The sequence below is a fragment of the Musa acuminata genome, chromosome BXJ1-4, assembly GCF_036884655.1.
Source record: "Musa acuminata AAA Group cultivar baxijiao chromosome BXJ1-4, Cavendish_Baxijiao_AAA, whole genome shotgun sequence".
NCBI classification, from domain to species: Eukaryota; Viridiplantae; Streptophyta; class Magnoliopsida; order Zingiberales; family Musaceae; genus Musa; species Musa acuminata.
Genome location: NC_088330.1, coordinates 20,808,829 through 20,834,560, shown reverse-complemented (window position 1 = coordinate 20,834,560; position 25,732 = coordinate 20,808,829). Strand labels below are relative to the sequence as shown.

Genomic DNA, 25,732 nt, shown 5'->3' with positions numbered 1-25,732 from the left:
GACTCATTCCTAATAGTTGGTATTAGAGCCACGCTATTTCTCTCTTGGTTTAACATCCAAGAGAAATGACTTTTTCTGGCTTTCAATAAGGCATTTCTATCATTCATCCTCCCATGTTCAATGGGACAGACTGCACTTATTGGAAAATTCGAATGAGAGTTTTCTTGCTTTCAATGTATTTAAATTTATAGAATATTATCGAAAGTGGTTTTCAAAATTCTTCTACTCCAATAAATGAATGGAATGATTTGGAGAAGAAAACTTTTTCTTTGAATACTAGAGCTATGAACGCTTTATTTTGTGCTTTGAGCAAAAATGAGTTTAGTCGTGTTTCTATTTGTGAAATGACTTTCGATATTTGGCATACACTTGAAATCACCCATGAAGGCACTAGAAAGTTAAAAATTCAAAAATCAATGTTTGGATGCATGATTTTGAATTATTTCGGATGGAACCAAGTGAGAATATTGGAGACATGTACACCCATTTTACGGATGTCATCAATAGTCTACAAGCTCTTGGTAAAAGTTTTTCAAATTTTGAACTTTTCAGTAAAGTTTTATGATCACTTTCCAAAAATTGGGATTCAAAAGTAACGATAATACAAGAATCAAAGAATTTGAATACTTTCCCTCTCGAAGAACTTATCGGGTCTTTAATGACCATAAAATGAGTTGTATGGCACAAAATGAACATGAGAATGACCTTCCAAAGAACAGAAAGGATTTGACACTTAAAACAAATGAAGACCACTCTAGCGAAAGCTCAAGTGATGATAAACTTGAACTTCTTACTATAAAACTTAAAAAAATCATTAAAAGAGAATTAAAGAATAAAAATAAATTAAAAAAAAACTTGCCAAAGAAGAAGAGAGCACTCAAAGTGACTTGGGATGAAACAAGTGCATCCGAAGGCGATAAGCAAACCAACAAGGGTAAGGTGGCAAATTGTGCTTTAATGACTTTCGTCAATAAGGTAAGCGACTCAATCGAATATCCTTTTCCTTACTATGAAATTACTTAGTGCTTTTCATGATTAGTTTTAAATATATATTTTTTATCATGACAATTGTATGTTTTATGAAAATATAACAAAATAAATCTAATGATTAATCCTATGTATGTTTTTAAGAAAAAATAATGTGTATCTAAATTGATGATTTCTGATTTTGATTGAAAATGCTTTATGAAATCATGTTTGATGATATCATGCTTAATGAGTTTATAGTTTGAAATTGTGCATGCTATACCTTGAAAACTTGAAACCATGTTTTGATGTCATGCCCAAAGTAGTGATGCATAATGATCATGCTTAATAAATTTATATTTCTAAATTATGTATGATGATTTTTGTGATTCATGGCTTATTGATCTTTGTCGCAATAAAAGTTGTTTTTCTATTTTAAACATGATGGATGGTTTTCATACAAAAAAACTTGAGCATCCTTATATGAAATCAATCACATAAAATGAAACACATAAAAAGAAAAATATATTATCATTAGAATTAAAATGATGAATCAAATCTCTTGTTTGAAGAAGCCTTATGTTTAATATGTTATACTTGTTTGGTCTTGATGGTTTTTATGACAAAATTTATTTTTCGATCCTAAATATTGATGCATATTTTTATTTGGCATAAAAAGACAAAGGCATGCTTGTATGAAACAAACAACTTAAAATAAAACATCTCTATCTTATTGATTTTTCGATAAAAGATTTATGACTCCATGTATATTATGCTTTTGTGAATCTCTTGGACTATGAAAATGATTTGAATTTGAATGAGTTTTATTGAAATCATAATTTCTCGAGACTTATAACATGAAATCTTGTATGAATCAAGATCTTTTATTTGATCTCTCATGTTTCTCTTTGCCATTTACTAAAGAGGAAAATAATCCAATTTATAATCTTGATTTCTCGATATTTGATACTTGAGATTTTTCTATGAATCAAGATCTTGTATTTGATTTCCTATGCTTCTTCTTGTCATTCACTAAAGAAGAAAAGTTTGTAGATGAATCATGAATTTTTTGGAATTATAACTATTTTTTTAATTGAGACATTATGCATGAATCAAGTTCTCATGTGAATCTATCTACATTGCCTTCATTGAATTTTCTGAAAAGTAATTTTGATGATGATTTTGAATCTATTTTCATATGACTAATGAGATGATATATCTAACTAAATCATTTATCATATTTACAACTTGTGATATATTCAACATGAAACATCTTTCTTGATGTATGTATGATTCACTCTTTTAAAAGAATATTTATCAAATCGTGATAAGATGAGATTCTCTTTATATGAATCATGATTTTTCATTAATTATCCTTATACGATTCCTTTTGGCATTTTCTTAAGAGGAGATTTTCTATATGAATCTTGAGAATTCTCATTCATGATAGGATGTAATGTAATTTGACATTTTGATACCATCATGATTTGAAATATTTATGATTTAGAATGATGTATCATGAATGCTTGAGTTATTATGAATGCTTGAGTATTATGTATGATATGCCCTTAGTAATGATTTATTTTTGGTATCATGCATGAAGTAAGAATGAAATGTAGGATTTTAAAATCATGCATGTGTTAATTTGAAACTATAATGATGCACAAATATATTAAAAAGGGATTGATACTTTAACTTTGTTATGATTTGAAAATTGATGTAAAGGGAAAAGAATTACAATATTGTATTCTTCCCTTCTTTTTGACAATGACAAAGGGGGTGAAAAATTGCTAGCTCAAGATGCAAAATTTAGAAACTTGCAAAAGAAGCGAAAACTTGCTAGCTTGCACTTCTCAAAAGAGAAGAAAGAACTCACTAGCTTGCATGTTCTAAAGTCATGAAAATTTGTTAAATTGCTAATCTTTCATATATCTAAAACATGATAGATGCACTTCTCCTTTTTTGTTGATGACAAAAGGGGAGAAGGTAGGAAGATGATCATGCATGGTATGAAGTAATTATGATTGATGATTTGGAATCATGCATGTAATGATGATTTTATAAATATACATGATGATTTGGTATTATGCATGCAATACTTCAACTTATGATAATGATGCATACAATGATGAAATATTCATGATGAAATTTGCTTTGACATGAATTCAATTTGAATTCAAGGTTCTATCAATATGGCATATTGATAGGGGGAGTTAAGGTTAACTCCGTCATCAATTGGTTGTTATCATCAAAAAGGGGGAGATTATTGAATCTCAGATTTTGATGATGAAACCAATTGATAGTGTTTATTTCATTTGTGTTTTGAGTGACATAGGAAACTTCGATCAGGGAGAAATAATTAAGGCAAGAAGAATCATGTTAGGCCAGAATGGAACATGTCAGAAGATTGAATGTCGAGCTGGAGGATCAATCGACGTATTTGTAGAAGGCTTCCTGTGAACTCCCGACGAACTCTCGGTGAACTTTCGACAAACTCTCAGCAAGCTTTTAGCACATCATCCAAATCTTCGACGTATCATTCGATCTTTGACTCCGGCCTAACATCTGCTTTATGCCTTACTACTATCGTAGTTAATCCTGCACACTTATCTCAACATATAGATTAGATCAAACACTTTACTAATTGATTTCATCATCAAAATATGAGATTCAATAATCTCCCCCTTTTTGATGATGATAATAAATTGATAACGAAGTTAACCTTAACTCCCTCTATCTATATGTCATACTTGAGAAAAAGATACTCTTGAATTCAAGCATCAAACCGATAAGTTATATTCATTTAAACTTATCAACATGCATATCATGATACTTATCATGATTTTTCAATTCAAAATATGATACCACGTATTTATCAATAAAAAATGATGTCAAGGCATGACATCCATTTTCAAGTCTGATGATAGACAATCATCATTTTCAAATATGATACGAATTTCAAATATGAAATTTAGCAAGATGATAATTCTTGATAAATGATAACAATTCATTATTCTGAGGCATGATATCGATTGCAAATAGCAAGTTAAGCTCATGATATCTTATCATAATCATAGACAATTATCATTCATGAAACATTTCAAGTATCTACAAAGCCGATTGTAAATGCTTTATTTTGAATGAAAGGGATGCCTTTGGAAAATTTGATACTAAATCTGATGAAGGCATCTTTCTTGGTTACTCTTCCGTTTCTAAGGCTTTTCGGGTTTTTAACAAAAGAACCTTAGTAATAGAAGAGTCTATTCATGTAGTTTTTAATGAAATTTCTGATTTAAAGAAAAATGATGTTGATGATGATCTTGGTTTTGATAATTTGAATTTAAATGAACCCCCTCCTCAAAATAGCAACTTGGATGCACCTTCTTCCGAAATTTCCTTACCCAAGGAATGGAAGTATATAGATGCTCATCCAAAGGAGCTAATTATAGGAGATACATCAAAAGGGGTTCAAACTCGTTCCTCTTTCAAGAATTTTTGTGCTAACACCGTATTCCTTTCTCAAATCGAACCTAAATGCATTGACGAGGCCTTAAAAGATGATTTTTGGGTTATTGCAATGCAAGAGGAATTGAATCAATTTGAGAGGAATAAGGTATGGAAGCTTGTTCCTAGACCTAGTGACCATTTAGTCATTGGTACTAAATGGGTCTTTAGAAATAAGCAAGACAAAAATGGTATCGTGGTTAGAAACAAGGCTAGATTAGTGGCCAAAGGTTTCAACCAAGAAGAAGGTATCGACTACGAAGAAACCTTCGCTCCTGTGGCAAGATTAGAAGCCATTAGGATGCTCCTTGCCTATGCTAGTAGTAATAATTTTAAACTGTTTCAAATGGATGTCAAAAGTGCCTTCATGAATGGTTTTATTTCCGAAGAAGTATATGTCGAACAACCTCCCGGATTTGAAAATTCTCTTCTTCCTAATCATGTATTCAAATTGACTAATGCTCTCTATGGCTTGAAACAAGCTCCTAGAGCTTGGTATGAAAGGCTTAGTTCCTTTCTTATTTTAAATAATTTTACCAAAGGCAAGGTTGATACTGCATTGTTTATCAAATATTTTAAAAATAATTTTCTTATTGTGTAAATTTATGTTGACGATATTATTTTTTGCTCTTCAGATGAATCACTATGTGAATCATTCGCCAAATGTATGAGTCATGAATTTGAAATGAGTTTAATGGGTGAATTAACTTTCTTTTTTAGGATTATAAATCAAACAACTTAGTGATGGTATATTTCTTAACCAATCTAGATATACATTAGAATTGTTAAAATGATTTAACATGGATAATTCAAAAGCAATAAACACCCCTATGAGTACTTCGACTAAGTTAGATATGGATGAAAATGTTGAATCTCGTATTTTGATGATGAAACCACTTGATATATGTTTATGATTTAATCTGCATTTTGAGTAACGCAGGATACTTCGATCAGGATGAGACAATTAAAGCAGGAAAATCATGTTGTGCTGGAGGAACATGTCAGAAGATTGGACGTCAGGCCGGTGGATCGGTCGACGTATCGACAGAAGGCTTCGGGCTGTGGACTCGGGCATCGGGCCAAGAAGAGCGGGTATTGTGCCAAGGATATCGGAGTTGCAGAGTCAACTGGCCGATTGGGCATTAGGCCGCAGGAGAGGACGATGCGCCGAAGAATCGGACGAAGCGTCGAGGGACCAATGACAAGCCGGACAACTTGGTTAATTGCTTAGGATTAATTGTCTCGATCGAAGTTTTTGTTTTACATGTGCAGGATTAACTACGATGAAAGTAAGACATGCAGCAGGAGTTACGCCGGAGTCATGACAATGATCACGTTGGGAGTTCGAGAGCTCGACGGAAGTTCGGACAGTCGTCGGAGGTTCTGCAGGAACAAATCCGAGAAGTCCAGAAGCTTGCCAAAGGAGCTCGTCAGAACTTGCTAAGTGGATCGTCGCAAGTCCAGGAGTTTGCCGAAAGTCCGCAGGAGGATCACCGAGGGTTCGTCGGATGATCGACGGAAGTTCGCCGGAAGAAGCGATTGACGCACCAGAGCAAGCTGCAGAATATGTCTTAGGAAATAATCGTAGTTAGCACATTGATTAAGTTAGAAATGGGAGGTGATCCCATTAGCTTAATCTTTGGGCAATTGGGCCCCTGAAAGAATCAAATTGGGCCGAATGGATTAACCCATTCGGACCCTGATTGCTGTGGGGGGTGCAACCGCCCAAGCCAGGAGGTAGCACCGCCCAGGCTATGTCTCCCAGCGAGACTGGGCGGTGCAACCGCCCCAGCCAAGAGGTGGCACCGCCCCGGGCTCAGTCTCCGAGCGAGACTGGGCGGTGCAACCTCTTCTATCAAGAGGTAGCACCGCCAGAGCTCAAGTTTCGAGCTCTGCCAGGCGGTGCAACCTCCCCAGTCAGGCGGTGCAACCGCCTGAGCTCGGTCTTCAAGCTCTGGCAGAGAGGTGTAACCGCCCCTGACAGAGGTGGCACCACCCAGAGGCTTAGTCTTCGAGCTTTGCCAGGCGGTGCAACCGCCCCAGTCAGGAGGTGCAACCGCCTGATCCCGGAATTCCAGGAATTGACAGATTTAAGCTCCAAATTTGAACTGGGTTGAGGCCTATAAATACCCCACCCATTCAGCACTGAAAGCACAGAACACACACTCGAAATCTTGCTGTCTTTCTGTGGTTCTTAGAGCTCAAAACTACTAGTTCTCCTCTTTCTGTTCCTCAAAGTTTGAGCTGTAAAGAGAGGAGAGAAAACTGCTGTAAGGGTTGTCTCCTAAGCCCGTCAAAAGGAGTGAATCTGTAAGAGGGTGGTTGGCCGTCGCCTATTGAAGGAAGGCCTCTAGTTGACGTCGGTGACCTCGTCGGTGGAGGAAGCCAAAAGTGGAGTAGGTCAAGATTGACCGAACCACTCTAAATCTCGGTTTGCATTTCCTTTGAGCATTTTACATTCACTGCAAACTTCTCAATAGCTTACTGCCCTCTGCGATTTTACGAACGAGTTTCAAGGTTCAGACGTAAATCTGCGTTTAGACATAAATCTGCTTTTTCGTATGATCATCATATTGCAGATTGCGTTTACGTTTTGAGCTTTACCATAACTGCACACTGCCTTTATACTCCTGCTTAAACTGCGTCTTATCTAATCAAGTGATTTACGAATCAGCATTTAGACGTAAATCAGTTTCTTCGTACGAACGTCGGATTTCAGTTTGCGCCGATATTCTGGTTTTCATCATAGCTGCAAACTGCCTGCATAGATTGAGTTTAACCTTGCTTAGTATCAACTTTCATACAGAAGTTGTTTTTATCGTTTGAACGCAGCTTTCGATTTTAATCGTAGAAAGTTTTCCGCTGCACTAATCTTAGTGCTCTCGATCCTAACAGAAAATAGTGAAAATTTTGATCAAAAAACATATAGGGGAATGATAGGTAGTCTACTCTACCTCACCGCGACTAGACCGGATATAATGTTTAGTGTAGGACTTTGCGCTAGGTTTCAATCTAATCCGAAATTATCTCATCTTAAGAGTGTTCAAAGAATATTTAGGTATCTTAAAGGAACTCCAAATTTAGGATTGTGGTATCCAAAATCCGAAAAATTCGATTTAATAGCTTATGTAGATGTCGATTTTGGCGGATGCAGGATAGATAGAAAAAGTACATTCGGAACATGCCAATTTTTAGGACATGCACTTGTTTCTTGGACTTCCAAGAAACAAAATTCAGTTGCACTATCTACGGCGAAAGCCGAATATATTGCTGTAAGTGCATGCTGTGCACAAGTTGTTTGGATGAAAAATACATTAGAAGACTATGGAATTCACTTCAAAAACGTTCCCATAAAATGTGATAATACTAGTGCCATATGTCTTACCAAAAATTCAATTCAATACTCTAGAACTAAGCATATTGATATTAGGTATCATTTCATACGTGATCATGTCCTTAACAATAATGTTGTTTTAGAATTTATTGACATAAAGCATCAATTGGCAGATATTTTTACAATAGCCTTAAACGAAGGCCAATTTGAATTCATTAGAAGGGAACTAGGCAAGTTAAATTGTCCCTGAAAATAAGCTTGTTTGAATGTATTTTTCGAAAAATGTCTCATCCTTTTCCATTCTTCTATGGATTTGACCTCATCATTCTCCTTAGATTCAAAATGACATATTAAAGTACAACTCATTATCTTAACCTATCTTGAGTCAAACACCTCTGAAAAACAAAAGGGGGAAGAAAGGATTTTTTTTTTTCCTTCTTCCGCGGCATGCCAACGGTGGCACCGCCAGAACCGGCGGTAGCACCGCCTGAGCGCTCGGGCGCCAGGCAGTGGCACCGCTCGGTTTGGCGGTGACACCACCCGAGACACCCTTTAAATACCGAAGGGTTAGGGCTGGTGGTGACACTGCCCCCAACCCGTGAAGGCCTCGCTCAAACTCTCCCAAAATATTTCTAACTCTGATTCTAACCTCTAGAAGTCTTGGAGAGGGTTTCTTATTGGTCCAAGCTCTCCATCCTCCAAGAAACACTCCATAAGGTAAAATCTTTTCTTCCTCTTCTCATTGTTTTACCTACTCTTTATAATTTCATTTTTTTTTATCTATCATCTTGTCTAGATAATGGCTCCTAAAGATCAAAAGGGAAAATGATTGAAGGAGATTCATATGACCATGATCTTTTTAGATCCACAGAAGTGGCTCTTAGGTTTCCAAAATTCGAAACAAGATGTATCCATAAGGGTAAACATGTTGATCTCGATAAACTAGGAAACTTAGAACCCATTAGGTGGTTTGCTCATCTAGAGGTCCTATCTCTCCTACAAATAGATGAACCAATTTATCCTAGGTTAGTTAGGCTCTTTTATGTAAACTTATGGGTAGATGACGATAGCCTAAGTACTTACCTTCTAGGAACACAAATTAGGATTTTTGATAGTACCATTTGTGAACTAATTGGAATCACTAAAAAAGATAGAGGCTGCTATTTTAGAGGTAAATGGGATGTTAATATAATCGGAGCAACTTACACCGAAGCTGTCGAAACTATTTTTGCAAACTCGGACCTCGGAATAATACCCAAGAGTTCCGAACACTTACTACCCTTTAACTCTAAAATTCTTCATCATATCATAACAAGCATATTATTCCCTAAGCAATTTCATCTTGATGAAATGAGTCAAATAGAGATAAGCACCATGTATTGGATTATGACCGGTCAACATAACTGTTTTGGATACTCAATCCGGCAACACATGCAGGATATTATAGCTAAAGATACTATGTTGCCATTTGGGGGGTTAATCACTAGATTTCTTCTTGCCCATGACATTTGTATCCCACCCGATGAAGAAACAATTTAAAGTGATAGATATAACATCATCAATAGAAATCTATTGAAAAGACTTTGGTGCACATTTAACAATGGTATATGGGTAAGGCAACCTAGAAGGACTGATCCTATTCCTCCACTAGTAGAACACCCAGAAACACCAATTCTTAGGGGAAATGAATCTCCTCCTCCTAGTCCCTTTGGCGCAGCACCTTTAGCTCCTATTTCATCCTCTGAAGGACTCATTATGGCAGAACTGTCTCAGATCAAATTCCAATAAGACCAACTCAAATCGCAGCAAGAACAAATTCAACTCCAGCAAATTGAAATTTTGAAGGAACTACGACAAATGAATCAAAAAATAGATGTTATGTATCAGCACTATGGATTACCTCCTAAGGATTAATTGATGTATCTTTTTATTCTGTTCTGTTTACTCTTAATATCAAGTTCGAAGTTTGTCATCTTTTGAATGAAAACTGAACCTTCTTTTTAGATGTATTTTAAAAATTCTGGATATATGCTGATTTTTTTTCTGAATGAATGCTGATTTTTTTTCTGGATGAATGCTGATTTTTTTAAAGATGAATTCTAGATAAATATTTTTAGTAAATTTGAATGATTAATCTTAATGCTGAATTCTTTCTCTAATGATTTTATGATCACAAATTGTGTGCTTCAAGTCTCATCTCCTTTTTGTTGATGACAAAGGGGGAGAAAAGTGATGACTTGTACCATTTTGATAGCATGACTTATATGAATTGCAAAAGCTTGTGTGATATGAATGTCTTATATGCCTTACAAAATCTTTGAGAATATCGCAAGATTGGTTGATCATATTGAAAGCATGCCTTACATTTATATCATGAAATTCATATTGAAAATCTTTAACTCCTGTTGTAGTAAAAAATTGTCCCTTATCATTCGACTTGAAAATGATTTTCATCGAAGTTTCGTATTTACTGAGAATAACGATAAGTTCAATGATTAGAACTTATCGGTTTATGCTTGAATTTAATGGGATGGAATTCAAGTGTTTTTATCTTCTCATAATATGGCATATAGATAGGGGGAGTTATGTTTAACTCCGTCATCAATTGATTGTCATCATCAAAAAGGGGGAGATTGTTGAATCTCGGATTTTGATGATAAAATCAATTGATGGGTTAATTGATCTAATCCATATTATTGAGTTAAGTGTGTAGGATTAACTACGATAACCAGAAAACATAAAGCAAGAATACCGGAGTCAAGTTCGATGGACGTTTAAGAGTCCGAAGAATCGTCGGAGATGCTGCCGGAACCAACCGAGAAGAAATCAGGAACTTGTCGAAATTTTCAGAAGTTCGCCGAAGAGATCGTCAGAGGTTCGCGGAGATCACTGAGAAGGCTCAGCTACTCGTTGAAATCATCACAAGATCGGGAGCTTGTTGGGAGTCCGTCGGAAGAAATCCGAGGGCATATCGGAAGTCCGTAGGAAGTTCGTCGGAAAGCTCGTCGGAACAAGACTCGACGTTCGCGGTTGAAAACTTGCTTAGGATGTTTTTAGTTACGTAGTTCACATGTAATTAGGATTAGGATTAAAAGATAATCCTATATCCTGGTTAGAGGCCAACTAGGCCCAAAATTAGACTTGGTTTGGGCTGGACTTAAAGCCCAACTAGTGAACCAAAGTGTCTGGCGGTGGCACCACCAGACTGGGCGGTGGCATCGCCCAACACCCGAGAGCCAGGCGGTGGCACCGCTTGGCTGGGCGGTGGCACCGCTTGGCTGGGCGGTGGCACCGCTAGTACACTGTCAGTGTCAGACACTGACAGGCGGTGGCACCGCCAACATCGGGAACCAAAGAGAATTCAAATTTTGGAGCCCAAATTTGAATCCTCTTGAGGCCTATAAATACCCTTCAATTCTCAGTTGAGATCATAACTTTTTGAGAAGCAATAGATTGAGAAAAAGGTCTTAGAAAAGTCTTAGCAAGTCTTGTTTTCAATTTGCTAGAGTGTTCACCTCCTTCTTTCTTGCTGAAAATTTGTAAGAGTGTGAACCGCTTATAAAAGGTTGTAAGAGAGGTATTTGTCCTTCCCCTCCCCTTCAAGAGATTTGCTAGTGGAAGGTGGGAGCCTCATCGAAGAGGGCCTCGCAAGTGGATGTAGGTCATTTGACCGAACCACTTTAAAATTGGAGCGATCTCTGGTTTGCATTTTCTTATTGCTATTTACATTACTGCAAACCTTCTTACGTGCTTTATTTCCTCATTACCTTTGTTGCACACCTTTACGAACATGTGTTCAAGTTAAGCTTTTCAAGTACGGTTTTTATTATATCAAAGATTTGTCGAAACCAATGTTTTAATCCGCTGCACTAATTCACCCCCCCCCCCCCCTTAGTGCTGCTCCGATCCTAACAGAAGGATCGATCGACGTATCGACAGAAGGCTTTGGGCCACGGTTTTGGGCATCGGGCCAAGAAGAGGGGATATTATGCCAAGGATATCAGAGTTGCGGAGGTAAACTAGCCGATTGGGCAATAGGCCACAAGAAAGCACGATGCACCGAAGAATCGGACAAAGCGTCGATGGACCAATGACATATCGGACAACATGATTCATGCTTAGTAATAATTATCTAGATTGAAGTGTGTTTTACATGTGCAGGATTAACTATGATAGCAAGGCATAAAGCAAAATGATGTCCCGGAGTCAAGAACGTGATTTCATTGGGAGTTCGAGAGTTTGTCGGTAGTTCTGTCGGAATTGACCGAGAAGTCAAGGAGCTTGCCAAAGAAGCTCGTCGTAACTTGCCAAGAAGATCATCGTGAAGTCTAGGAGCTTGCCGGGAGTCTGCTAGAACATTATCGAGAGATCGTCGGAAGTTCGCCGAAAGATCGTCGGAAGCTCGCCGGAAGAAATTAGACTTACAGACTTGTTTAGCTTAGTAAATATCTTAGAATTCATAGTTAGCATATATTTGGGATTGGAATTGGGCTAACCCAATTAGGGGCTAGTTGGGCCTATGTATGAACTATGTTGGGCCCAATGAAAAGGCCCAAATAGTGACCCAAGAGGTGGCACCGTCGTGGCACAGTCTCCGAGACTATGTTAGGCAGTGGTACTATCAGTCTCGGCGGTGGTACCACCCAAACATAGTCTTCGAGAGGCTGCAGGTGGTGGTACCGCCTAGTGGCAAGGTGCTAGGCGATGGTACCGCCTAGCACAGGGGGACACCCAAGAAACCCGGGATGAGATATTTTTAATCTCCAAGTTTGAATCAACTTGAAGCCTATAAATACCCCTCTCATCCTTAGTTAAAACACATAAGACTTAATAGTGAAAAAGAAAGAAATGCTATTGTAATCTTGTGTGAACTCCTCTCAAAGTTCTAAGTGTTAAAATAGTTTGAGAGAGGAGTGAGTGGGGGTATAAGGGTTATCTCCTAAACTCGGTAAAAGGAGAAGGAGCTATAAAAGGTGGTTGGTCTTCACCTATTGAAGGAAGACTGATAGTGGATGCTGGTGGCCTCGATTGAAGAGGAATCGACGCAGCGGATGTAGGTCATGACGATTGAACCACTATAAAATCTGGTTTGCATTTTGTCTTGAGCAATTTACTTTAACTGCAAACCATTTTACTTGCTTATTGCTTTCAATACATTTATGAACATATTTCAAGTTAAGATCTTTACGAAACGATTTTCGTCAGAATCGGTTTTAATCGAAATAAAATGATTTGAATCTGTGATTTTACCACCGCGCTAATTCACCCCCCTTAGTGCCGACTCATTCCTAACACGAGTCGGCACTAAGAGGGAGGGGTGAATTAGTGTAGTGGTAAAAATATATTGAGTCAAAAATCTTTATACGATAAAAACTCATATCGACAAAGAGTTTAACTTGAAAGTATACGGAAGTGTAGTGAAAGTGAGAATTCAGTTTACAGTAAAGGTAAATTGCACAAATTGAAATGCAAACCAAGTTTTATAGTGGTTCGATCATCATAACCTACATCCACTCCTGATTACTCTTCCATCGAGGCCACTAGTATCCATTAACGATCTTCCTTTAATGGGCGAAGATCAACTACCCTTTTACACCCCTCTTCTCCTTTCTAAAGGTTTAGGAGACAAACTTTTATAGGCACTCACTCCTCCCTAAACAAAATTCTAAACTTAGAGCTAGAGGAGGGGGTTTCTCAAGTGATTGCTATAGCGTTTCCCAGGTCCTAGCGGTACCACCACCTGTGTTGGGTGGTACCACTGCCTACAGCATTGACATTAGATAGTACCATTGCCTAGTCTGGCGGTACCACCGCTTGGGAGACTATGTCTGGGCGATACCACCGCCCAAGCTGGTGGTACCACCGCTTGACAGTCTCGGAGACTGAGTCTAGGCGGTACCACTGCCTGACATAGTCTCGGAGACTATGCCACTGATGGTTCCATTTGTTGGGTCATTGTTTGGGCCTTTTACTTGGCCGAACAAAGCCCAAATATGGGTCCAACTGGCCCCTAATTGAGTTAGCCCAATTCTAACCCAATTATGCCTAAAACCTACTTCAATCTAGACAATTATTATAAAGCTTAAATCAAATGTTATCCAATATGTCATTGGTTCATCGATGCTTCGTTCGATTCTTTGGCGCATTGTCCTCTCTTGTGGCCTATTGCCTAATCGGCCAGTTGACTTTCGCAACTCTGATTTCCTTGGTGTAATTTTTGCTCTTCTTAGTCTGATGCTTGAACCCATGGCTTTAATCCTTCTGCCAATATGTCGATCGATCCTCCGGCTCGACGTCCAATCTTCTAACATGTTCCACTCTGACCCAACATGATTCTTCCTGCTTTAATTATCTCTTCCTGATTGAAGCTTCCTACATCACTTAAAATGTAGATAAGATCATAAACACTATCAATTGGATTCATCATCAAAATATGAGATTCAATACTTATTAGATATTCAATCAGATAGGGGCTCTGGTGGATATCTCAAATCTGAACCACTACTCATCGCAAAACCTATCATATGTGTGAGATCCTCTAGGCCCAATATCAATCTAGCTATGAGTTATACCTCATCGATTGTGGACGTACAAGGCTACTAGGCCACAGTCCCCAAACGATATAAGGGAATCCAATATCCTTGAGACCATATATCGGGGTATAGTGCTATCAAGTCCACACGGTTTCTCCTCGAGTCTTGCTGTACTCAGATTCTCCAGGAGAACTCATTCTGATGGAAATCAACAACTTAGCAACCATACACCTCAATAGCTAAAGAGTTATGATACATATGAAATATAAATTGACCCCTTCCAACAAATTGAAACAAGACAGATCGTTCAAGATTAAAGTTAGGGAAACTACTCTAATCACTTTATCAATGAAAATTTGATGAAGTAATTAGAATAGCACTTTGATTCCCTTAAAACGTCACAATCTAAGAAGCTTGATGAGTTGAAAGGAAAAATAAAGATTTTTGGGTTTTGAACACCAAAAGCAGAAAAGCTTGATAAATTCCAAAGTTCATGCAAGAACCTAAAAACAAAACACTCACCGGTGTTAAAAGTTGAATACACTTCTGAATTGTCCTACTTACAGAGGGAGTTAGCTTTGTTTATATAGTACAAAGGCCAAATACAAAGTGAATGAATCCATTAAATACATTGAATGACATTCATATTCCTAATGCATGAATGTAGATTACTCATGAATCTACCTTGAATTGATTTGAATGATTATTCATGAATAAGCCCATAATTCATAATATGGTCTAATATGGCTGAATGACCTTTATTCTTCAAAATAGACTAAAAATACATCCTTCTCTCAAGACTGGACTTTTTCTTCATGATATGGATTTATTTGAATCAGGTTGACCATTTTATGCTCTTCTTGTATACATAGAACCTTGACTATGTTTTGACTAGCTTGCTCCTTCCAAATGCCTTCCACTAAATAAGTTAAGGCTTCTTTTATCCTTTTAGCTTTAACTCTTGTCATTGGTCCTCCATGAATAGTTAAAGGATCCTTAGCAAAATTATAATCAACTTGCTCATTCATATCATTCCCCCTTTCCTCGAAAGGATTCATCCTCGAATCAGCACCTTCATCACCTACATCAAACGAAGATAAATCAGAAACATTAAAGGTTGCACAAACATTGCCATACTCACCTGGTAGTTCCAGCTTGTATGCATTGTCATTTATTTTTTGGAAGACTCGAAATGGACCATCTTCTCTTGGTATTAGTTTATACTTTCTTTGGTTAGAAAATCTTTCCTTCCTCAAGTGTACCCAAACTCAATCACCAAGTTTAAATACTACTTGCTTTCGGCCTTTGTTGTGTTGTTTTCTCATATTTTAGAGTTTTCTTTTCAATTTGTGTCCGGACTCTTTCATGTAATGCTTTGACAAAATCAGCTTTTTGCTTACCATCCAAATTAGCATTGTCCAATGGTAAAGGTAGCAAATCTATAGGAGTTAATGGATTGACCCCGTACACAACTTCAAATGGGGAATAGTTTGTTGTAGCATGCACACTTCTATTATAAGCAAACTCCACATGCGGCAAACATTCCTCCCAATTTTTTAAATTCTTTTGAATTATGACCCTCAAAAGTGTTGAGAAAGTTCAATTTACTACCTCCGTTTGTCTATCTATTTGTGGATGACAAGTGGTTGAATACAACAGCCTTGTACCCAACTTGCTCCAAAGTGTTTTCCAAAAGTGGTTAAGGAACTTCACATCTCTATCACTTACAATTGTCTTTGGAATGCCATGTAATCTTACAATTTCTTTGAAGAACAGCCCTGCAACATGTGTTGTATCATCTGTTTTGTGGCAAGGAATGAAATGTGTCATCTTGCTAAACCTGTCAACAACAACAAAAATAGAATCTCTCCCTCCTTTTGACCTTGGTAAACCTAAGATAAAGTCCATCGATATATCAACCCAAGGTTCACTAGTTATAGGAAGAGGAGTATACAATCCATGAGGCATTACTTTAGATTTAGCTTGTTTACAAGTAATGCAATTCTCACATAATTTCTCAATATCTCTTTTCATGTGCGGCCAAACGAAATGATCACTTAACACATCTAAAGTTTTTCTAACCCCAAAATGCCCCATTAAACCTCCACTATGTGCCTCTCTCACAAGTAATTCTCTCATTGAACATTGAGGAACACGCAACTTATTTTCTTTAAAAAAGAAAACCATCATGCTTAAAGAACTTGTCAAAACCCCCTTTCTCACATGCCCTATAAATATTAGCAAAATCATGATCTGAATTGTATAAATTTTTAATGTACTCAAAACCCAATAATTTTGCATCAAGTTGAGAAATTAGAGCATACCTTCTAGAAAGAGCATCGGCAACCACATTTTCCTTACCTTGTTTATACTTGATGATGTATCGAAAGGATTCAATAAACTTTACCCATTTTGCATGCCTACGGTTTAACTTCCTTTGTCCTTTTAGATATTTCAAGGACTCATGATCGGTGTGTATAATGAATTCCTTGTCCCAAAGATAGTACTGCCAAGTCTCTAATACTCTTACTAAAGCGTAAAACTCCTTGTCATATATCGAGTATTTAAGACTTGCTCTACTTAGCTTCTCACTAAAGAACGCAATGGGTCTGCCTTCTTGCATTAAGACTCCAATTCCTATTCCACTCGCATCATACTCAATCTCAAAAGTTTTAGCAAAGTTCGGTAAAGCAGGCAAAGGTGTTGAACTGAGTTTGTCTTTAAGCAAGTTAAAAGCATCATCTTGTTTTTCACCCCATCTAAATATCATATTCTTTTTTATGCATTCAGTTAATGGTGCACCTTAATGAATCTTCTATAAAAGCTAGCAAGACCATGAAAACTTCTAACATCACTAACACTAGTAGGTTTTGACCATTCCCTAATGTTGGGAAAAACCTGTTAAAGCGGAATATTCTTTTCCCTCTTTGTGTATCAAAATGGGTTCCTCATCAAAATACCAACTTGATATCCAAATGTAAATATCAACCAGCACAACATAAACAATAGAGCAAAAAACCAATCACACAGTGAGACCAAATCTTTTTAATGTGAAAAACCCAATGTGGGAAAAACCACGGGACCGTAGTCCACCTCAAACTTCCACTATCAATAGTAACGATAACAGGTTTACAGTAGGTCTTCTCTAGAATAACTAGAGGATCAGAATAACATCAAGATCATAGATCTTAGCTCAAGAATAGCATATCTTTATCATATAGGATGGATCTCCTCAAAAGAGAATTCTAGGTCTCACAAAGTGGATATCGCAGAAAAGTACCTTAGAGAGGGTAAATTGCAGATCAACACGTTAGGATTGTAGAGTTTGCTGCATGAATTCTCCACATAAAATTTAGGCCGAAACTAACAACGTTTGGCCACAGATCGTTAAGTAGAAAACTCAGAAACCTAATCTTTCTCTCTCTATTTCTCTCTCCTCTTTCCTCTGCACGCCATTGCATGTTGCACGCTACAATCTGATCTATTTTTCTCACCTTCCCTCTCCTCTTTTTAATTTCTTTCTTTTGGGCTCAAACTGCCCAATATGTCCAAGCCCACATATGGGCTGGACCCAACAATTCTCCCCCTCCAGCTCATATGGTGGGCTGTACCAAGCCCGCTCTTCGCCTACATGCTTCAAGCTTCTCCTTAGGCAAAGTCTTTGTCAACATATCTGAACCATTATCATTGGTATGTACTTTTTCTAATTGTAATTCTTTCATCTCAAGCACATCACGAATCCAGTGATATCTTACATCAATATGCTTGGATCTAGAATTGTATGTTGAATTCTTGGAGAGGTGAATGGCGCTCTGACTGTCACAGTAAATAGTATATCCTTCTTGTTTTAAGCCCAATTCATGTAGAAACTTTTTCATCCATAAAGCTTCCTTGTAGGCTTCAGTAATTGCTATGTATTCTGCTTCTGTGGTTGATAGAGCAACACACTTCTGTAACTTAGACTGCCAAGAGACTGCTCCTCCTGCAAATGTCATCAAGAATCCCGAAGTGGACTTCCTGGAATCAGTATCACCTGCCATGTCTGCATCTGTGTAGCCTTCTAACACAGGTTCATCATTACCAAAACATAAACACAACTTGGAAGTACCTTTTAGATATCTTAATATCCATTTCACTACTGCCCAATGTTCCTTTCCAGGATTAGAGAGAAATTGACTAACAAGTCCAACTGCATGAGCTATATCTGGCCTAATACAAACCATAGCATACATCAAACTGCCTACTGCAGATGAGTAAGACACTTTGAACATTTCTTCTTTTTCTTTCTTACTTGTAGGACATTATTTCGAATTAAGCTTGAAATGACCTGCAAGTGGGGAACAAACTGCTTTGGCTTTACTAATGTTGAATCTTTCAAGAACCTTTTCAATGTAAGTCTCCTGAGATAGCCAAATCTTCCTTTTCTTCCTATCACGAAGAATCTTCATGCCAAGTATTTGGTTCACCGATCCCAAGTCTTTCATGGAAAAAGACTTACTTAGCTCTCTTTTAAGCTTTCCAATTTTTCCAACATCATGGCCAACAATCAGCATATCATCAACATATAACAGTAAAATAATAAAATCATCATCTGAAAATTTCTTCCTAAACACACAATGATCAGATGTGGTTCTATCATACCCTTGGCTCATCATAAAGGAATCAAACTTCTTGTACCACTGTCTAGGTGCTTGTTTGAGTCCATATAAGCTTTTCTTAAGCTTACATACCAGATTTTCTTTTCCCTTGACTTTGAAACCTTCTAGTTGCTCCATGTAAATTTCTTCTTCTAAGTCACCATGAACAAATGTTGTTTTTACATCAAGTTGCTCAACTTCTAAATTTAAGCGGGCAGCCAAACCAAGAACAACTCGGATAGAGGACATTTTCACAACTAGAGAAAATATTTCTTCAAAGTCAATACCTTTCTTCTGATTGAATCCTTTCACAACTAGTCTTGCCTTGTATCTTTGTTATGAGCTATTGTTTTCAGTCTTCAATTTATAAACCCACTTGTTCTTGAGAACTTTCTTCTCTTTAGGCAACTTTACCAAGTTATAGGTGTGGTTCTCAAGCAGAGATCTCATCTCTTCTTGCATGGCTTTAACCCACTCATTCTTATTCTCATGTAGAATAGCTTCTTGGTAAGTTTCTGGCTCTCCCCCGTCAGTAAGCATAACATACTCATATGGAGGATATCTGGTAGAGGGTTATCGCTCTCTAGTGGATCTTCTCAATGGAATCTCAACTGGTGGTGGAGGTGCCTGTTCAGTTGGTTCAGCATCATCAACTGTAGGTGTATCATCACTAGTATTCTCACAACAATCTTCTTGTTCATCTCCCCCATGATCATCATGAACTATAGGTGAAGGAACTGGACCCAAACTCCAAGAAATATAAACAGAGGTTTCTGGCTTCTCAACATTATCACCATCATCAAATAATTAGTCTTCTAGAAACACAACATCTCTGCTTCTAATAATCTTCTTGTTCACTAGATCCCATAATCTGTACCCAAACTCTTCATGACCATATCCCAAGAAGATACATGCTTTTGCCTTATTATCAAGCTTGGACCTTTCATCTTTGGGAATATGAACAAATGCTTTACACCCAAAGACTCTTAAGTGATTATAAGATATATATTTTCCTCTCCATACTCTCTTTGGAACATTACCTTGCAGAGGAACTGATGGAGAAAGATTTATCAGGTCAACTGTAGTTCTCATAGCCTCCCCCAAAAATGACTTCGGTAACTTGGCGTGAGAAAGCATACACCTAATCTTTTCTTCAATGGTTCTGTTCATCCTTTCTGCCACATCGTTCTGTTGAGGAGTTTTAGGAACTATTTTCTCAAGCCTGATACCATGAAACCTGCAATAATTCTCAAAAGGACCCCTGTACTCACCACCATTATATGATCGAATACACTTTAGTTTTCTGTCAGTTTCTCTTTCAACATTGACATGAAACTCCTTGAAAGCATCGAGTACTTGGTCTTTAGATTTCAAAGCAAAAGCCCACACTTTTCTAGAATGGTCATCAATAAAAGTAATAAAATAAAGAGCACCTCAAAGAGTTCTAGTTTGCATAGTACAAACATCAGTATGAACTAAATCAATAACATCTGATCTTCTAGATGATGGATATGTCTGAAATGCAACTCTATGTGTTTTTTCAGCTAAGCAATGATCACAAGATTTAAGAGATGTACCTTGCAACTCTGGTAAGAACTGCTTTCTAGCAAGAGTTTGAAGTCCCTTCTCACTGATATGTCCAAGCCTCTTATGCCAAAGATCTATACTTTCACCTTTTCAAATTACATTAATCTCTCCTTTGTGTAGCTTAGCTTCCATGATATAAAAAGAGTTAATCTTCTTTCCTTTTGCCACAATCAGAGAACCTTTAGTAAGTTTACATTTGCTTTCACCAAAATAGTGTGCAAAATCCTCATCATCAAGTCTACCTGTAGATATCAAGTTAAGACGAATATCTGGAACATGCCTTACATCTTTGAGTATCAATTTGCTCCAAATATTGGTCTCCAAGCAAATATCTCCAATACCCACAATCTTAGATGTATCACTGTTTCCCATTCTAACATTACCAAACTCACCAGCAGTGTAAGATCTAAAGAAATCACTATGAGAAGTAACATAAAATGAAGCACCAGAGTCAATTACCCAATTGCTGTCCTAAGCTACAAGACTAACACAACCTTCATCATAGACAATAGTGATATTACCTTCAACAGCAACTGTATTGATCTCTTTCTCATTTTTCTTCATTTCATTCTGTTCTCGCTTCCAAAACCTACACTCTTTCTTCATGTGACCTGGCCTGTTACAGTGAAAATATTTGATATCTCTTCTAGACTTGGATCTTCCTCTATAACCATATGGATTTCTGCTATGACTTCTTCCACGTCTTTCTTGTTTTTCAGTAACAAATGCCCCAAAAGAAGATTCACCCTGTTCTTTCCTTCTGGCATCTTCATTTAGCAAACTGTCTTTAACCATATCTATAGTTAGAGTCCCCTCTGGCGTGGAGTTACAAATAGTCACCACATATGTTTTCCAACTTTCTGGTAAAGAGCTGAGAAGTAATAATCCCTGTATCTCATCATCTATATTCATTTTCATAGCAACCAACTTGTTTGCAAGACTCTGAAATAGGCTTATGTGCTCAACAATATTACCACCATCTTTATACTTCAAATTTACAAGCCTTCTGAGGAGAGAAATTCTATTTCCCACTATCTTTTTCGCAAAGAGGTTTTCTAACCTTTGTCAAACAACATCAGCTTTGGTTTCATCTGAAATATGCTCATGCAAGTTTATATCCATCCATCTTCTAATATAGGCAATAGCTTTTCTATGTTGAACTTCTCATTCTTCATCGTCTATAGTAGAAGGTTTATCTTTAACCTTGATAGGCTTATACAAATCTTTGCAATATAGCAAATCTTCCATCAGACGCCTCCAAGTGAAATAATTTGATGAGTTAAATTTAATTATACCATCTGATTGCTCCATTTCAATCACACAAGAAAAACTAGCACCAAATAACCTGTTGCTCCGATACCACTTGTTGGGAAAAACATATTAAAGCGGAATATTCTTTTCCCTCTTTGTGTATCAAAATGGGTTCCTCATCAAAATATCAACTTGATATCCAAATGTAAATATCAACCAGCACAGCATAAACAATAGAGCAAAAAACCAATCACACAGTGAGACCAAATCTTTTTAACGTGGAAAACACAATGTGGGAAAAACCACGGGACCGTAGTCCACCTCAAACTTCCATTATCAATAGTAATGATAACAGGTTTATAGTAGGTCTTCTCTAGAATAACTAGAGGATTAGAATAATATCAAGCTCATAGATCTTGGCTCAAGAATAGCATATATTCATCATATAGGATGGATCTCCTCAAAAGAGAATTCTAGGTCTCACAAAGTGGATATCGCAGGAAAGTACCTTAGAGAGGGTAAATTGCAGATCAACACCGTTAGGATTGTAGAGTTTGCTGCAAGGATTCTCCACATAAAATTTAGGCCGAAACTGACAACGTTTGACCACAGATCGTCAAGCAGAAAACTCAGAAACCTAATCTTTCTCTCTCTATTTCTCTCTCCTCTTTCCTCTGCACGCCGCCGCACGTTGCACGCTGCAATCTGATCTATTTTCCTCACCTTCTCTCTCCTCTTTTTAATTTCTTTCATTTGAGCTCAAACTGCCCAATATGTCCAAACCCACATATGGGCTGGACCTAACGCCTAATTACTTTCACTTTTTCTTTATCAACATGTATTCCTTTATCATTAATAACATATCCAAGAAAAGTAATTTCATTAGTGCAAAAAGTGCATTTCTTTATATTAGCATATAACTTTTCTTTTCTAAGCGCGTCAAAAACAGCTTTTAAATGTGTTACATGCTCATTTAAACTTTTGCTATACACAAGTATATCATCAGAATAAATAACTATAAACTTTCCAATGTAAGCACGTAAAATATGATTCATCAATCTCATGAAAGTACTAGGTGCATTAGTTAGGCCAAAAGGCATAACCAACCATTCATATAAATCATATTTAGTTTTGAAAGCGGTTTTTCATTCATCACCCTCATGCATTCTTATTTGATGATATCTATATTTTAAATTAATTTTTGAAAACACACAAGAACCATGTAATTCATCCAACATATCATCTAGCCTAGGAATAGGATGTCTACACTTTACCGTGATTTTGTTGATGGCTCGGCAATCAACACACATTCTCCAAGATCCATCCTTCTTAGGCACCATCAGAACAGGAATGACACATGGACTCATGCTTTCTCGCACATACCCCTTTTCATAAGCTCACTTACTTACTTTTGGATTTCCTTGGTCTCTTCGGGGTTGCATCTATATGCTGGCTTATTTGGTAAGCTCGCACCTGGAATGAAATCAATTTGATGCTCAATTCCTCTAATTGGTGGCAAACCATTAGGAACTTCTTCGGGAAAGAGATCCTCATTTTCCTGCAAAAGATCAACAATAACACTGTGCAAACTCTTATCAATTTTGTTAGAAGTAATCAAAACATCCTTGTACAAAAGTACAAGGGCTGCCTCATGGTTAAGGCTTTCTTCACATCACTCATTTTGGCATAAACACTTATTTTTCTTTCACTCAAGCTTTCCTTGTTTTCTCTCCCCTTGTGTTTCCCAATACTCTTATTTTTACCACTCAACTCATCATTTTCTTTTTTATCTCTTTCTTGTTCCCTCCCCAAACTTCTAGTTAATAAAGACCAAGCTCTTTATATTGTTGTTTTAAGCACATTTGGTCTTTAAAAATTATCTTTGGATGCAAAGGTCCAAACCGATATTTCTGTCCATCCATGATCAAAGATTAACGGTTCTTGAACCCATCATGTATTACCCTTCGATCATACTGCTAAGGTCTCCCCAATAACATATGACCAGCATACATAGGTACCACATCACACCAAACTTCGTCCTTATATCTACCAATTGAAAAAGAAACTAACACTTGCCGATTTACCTTTACTACACCACTATCATTCAACCATTGTAACTTGTAAGGTTTTGAATGCTTGATAGTAAGTAATTTCAGTTTCTCCACGAGCAAGGTGCTTGCCACATTTGTACAACTTCCACTATCAATAATCACATTACACAACTTGTTAGCAATCAAACAATGAGTATGAAACGGATTTTCACGTTGTTCACCATGTTCATCATTTTTATTTTGCAAACTAAGTGTGCATTGAACAACTAGATTTTCACCTTTAGCATACTCTACATCACTAGCATCCTCTAGAATGTCATCATCATCCTCTCTCTCACTTTCAGATTCCACAATTCTATCCCTCATGATCATAACTCTCTTATTAGGACATTCACGTGCCACATGTCCATGACCAAGGCACTTAAAACACTTAATACCTCTAGTTTGATTAGGTAGATTCTCACCTTTACCCTTGTTGCCTGATTCATTCTTACCTTTAGTTTCATCAATTTTAGGCTTAATAATGGGTTTATCATCCTTTTTATTTCAATTTGGTTTCCAAGAAGAAGAACTCGAATAAGGTTTTGAATCATACCTTGTGCCTTTTCGTTTGAGTTGCCTCTCAATCTTCATGGCCACATTCACCATGTCCTCAATCTCCAAATAATGTTGCAACTCTACAAGATCAGCAATGTTCTTGTTTAATCCACTTAGGAATCGAGTCGTGGTGGCCTCACGATCTTCCTCCATATTAGCCCTTATCATGGCTATCTCCATCTCCTGTGATACTCATCAACACTCATGGAACCTTATGTCAAGGTTTGTAGTTGTTGATACAAATCCCTATAGTAATAGCTAGGGACAAATCTCCTCCTTATGATTTGTTTCATCTCCGACCAAGTATCCATGGGCCTTTCACCATTTCTATGCCTATCTTTACACAATTGATCCCACCAAACAATAGCATAATCAAAAAAATTCAACAACGGCTAATTTTACCTTTTTCTCTTAGGAGTAGTTGTGACATTCAAATATCATCTCCACTTTTCGTTCCCACTCCAAATAAGTATCTAGATTATTCTTCCCTTGAAAAGAAGAAATTTTCATTTTGATACTACATATGTTTCTATCCACACCATCAAAACGTCCCCTCCTAGTTTGTCTCCTAGGATTAACATATTGACCAATTAGAGTAACTTGGTCATCATCCACATCATCGCCACCATCATATTCATCATTGACAAAGGTTGGTTGTCTCCCATGCCATGGTTCACCTTGCAATCTATTAATTGCCTCATCATGCCTTTCTAGATGATCTCTTACATCTCCCATCACTTTGAACATACGTTTAAATTGTTGCTACATTGCTTGAACTAAAATATCATTTGATGAAGAACTCACTTCTTTCTCTTTAGACATATATACAACCTGAAAAACAAAGTTAGAACAACCTCACCAATACTCCCTCTCGTGTTTCGCTCTAGATTTGATTCACTTCACTCGTGTTAAATTATATCTCACCACTCTTACCTTTTACCTCTCTTGTTTTGTTATTTGAGTTCTTAGATCAACTAAGATACCTAAACAAATAATTCAGATTATGGTAATTCAAAAATAGTGAAATTGGGTAGGTTTAAAAGCAAACAAAAGATAGGCCAAGTTAAAGGTGTGTGTAATGCAATTTAATTATAAGCAAAGACTATAATTCAAATACCAATTGAACAAAGGAATTTTTTTTTTTTTTGAATGAAGAAAATTTTCCAAACTGAAACAAGACTTCAAATGAACAAAGATAGAATTCTATAATTTGCAAGAAATCCTTGAATCCATAATTTTTTTTTTTATAATTCTGATCTCTCTTTTTTTTTT

At 37.0% G+C, this 25,732-nt stretch overlaps 1 pseudogene; it reads right to left on the bottom strand.

Moving 5' to 3' along the window:
• Positions 1–15,131: 15,131 nt before the first annotated feature.
• LOC135672101 (uncharacterized) lies at positions 15,132–24,837 on the bottom strand (annotated as a pseudogene).
• Between the last annotated feature and the right edge of the window lie 895 nt (positions 24,838–25,732).